The sequence below is a fragment of the Phyllobates terribilis genome, unplaced genomic scaffold, assembly GCF_046119375.1.
Source record: "Phyllobates terribilis strain yellow unplaced genomic scaffold, ASM4611937v1 Scaffold_4__5_contigs__length_816908805, whole genome shotgun sequence".
NCBI classification, from domain to species: Eukaryota; Metazoa; Chordata; class Amphibia; order Anura; family Dendrobatidae; genus Phyllobates; species Phyllobates terribilis.
The window spans coordinates 152,392,669-152,394,271 of NW_027362764.1; the positions used below are offsets into that span (position 1 = coordinate 152,392,669).

At 34.6% G+C, this 1,603-nt stretch overlaps 1 protein-coding gene across 1 annotated transcript in view; it reads left to right on the forward strand.

Annotated features, from left to right (window-relative positions):
- TWIST1 (twist family bHLH transcription factor 1) overlaps nt 1-796 on the forward strand; it is a 3,658-nt gene extending 2,862 nt beyond the window's left edge. Inside the window, exon 2 of the mRNA XM_073677841.1 lies at nt 144-796. The gene's annotated coding sequence lies outside the window, so the exon portion shown is untranslated. The remainder of the gene's footprint in view (nt 1-143) is intronic.
- Nucleotides 797-1,603: the final 807 nt, after the last annotated feature.

Genomic DNA, 1,603 nt, shown 5'->3' on the forward strand with positions numbered 1-1,603 from the left:
TCTCCTGAGTATTTTTTTTACAGCACATAACAATGCAGAATGCAAAATTTGCATATAAAGTTTAATTTCCCCCCTTGACTTTACTTGAAGAACCCCAACTTTACCCCCCAGAAATGCAATAAGCCCTTTGTTTTCTTTTCCAGATGAGACTGTTTCTACATGACAGAGGAAATGCACAGTCTGGAGACTGAAGCTGGATCCCTATAAAAGCCAAATAAACAATCAGTGAGGATTTCCATGGATTGCAGGAGATGGTGGCAACAGACTGAGGCAGGGCATGGGGAGCACTTATAGAGCAGAAGGCCAGGCCTGGACAGCCGTGACCACACAGCACACTGGTTGCAGGGTCACCACTAAAACTCTTACATTCTGATTCCAGTCTCAACAATCTCTAATCTGTAATTTTGACGAAGAATGTTGGAATTTTCCTTTTTTTTTTTTTTTTTTTTAAATCTTCATTTCCATTCCTCCTTCATTTTCTTATTGCATGCATTCCCACCAGTCGTGCCTTTGAAGCCACTTAAAAGGAACCTTCCCCATTCTTGAACACAAACTACTAATGAAACTGTTGTTGTTATTTTTATAGGAGAAAAACTTTTTTTTTTTTATTTGAAACTTCGGTTTTTCTATTCCAGCAGTTGCATCTCTTTCTTTATAATTCGCGGAGATACAAAGTAACATTTATTTATTTATTGATCCATGTTTGTAAAAAAAATGCAAAAACAAAAAACAAAGTAATGCAGCTAGATCAGGAGTCTACTGCATTCATATTTTTATGGTTGTTTTGTAAATATCATTGTATATTATTTGTCTGCAATAAATAAATATGGATGAATTACAGTTTGGTCTGTATTGAAGGTATATATTATGCTGAAAAATAGATTTTTTATTTAAGAGATATAATAAATAGCAACTATCCTAAAGGCATAGAGTTGATGCTATAAAGTAACTGGGCCAACAGACAAAAGCTCTGTTTATTGAGACAGGTTTATTATTACACTCTTTCTAGCTAGGACCGTGTGAGGATTGCTGATTTCCCTCATCAGGGCTCTAAATAATGTCAATAGGTGGGAGAAGGTCATTGCAGCCACTACTTCCACAGGCCTGGGTCCTTTTCTTAACAAGACACTTTTCCCTTCTGCTAAGTTAGGACTGGGTGTAGAATGTCACACTTTGTTGTACAATTCTACAGGGTAATTTGTGCTGCTCTTACCAAAACAAATATTAGAGACTCTGAGCACATAGCTATTATCAACTGCTTTACTATGGATCCAAGGTAAACAAAATTCCTTATATTCACTTACAACTTGGGCGTGTGCTTACATTTTGGATGGATGTATAGATAAACAGATATATTATATAGATATATAACAAACCTATACATATCATGTTGATAGATTGTTGGGTATATTTGATAGATAGATAGATAGATAGATAGATAGATAGATAGATAGATAGATAGATAGATTAATAGACAGACACATAGATAGATAGATAGATAGATAGATAGATAGATGTGATGATAGATATACAGATAGATAGATAGATAGATAGATAGATTAATAGACAGACACATAGATAGATAGATAGATAGATAGATAGA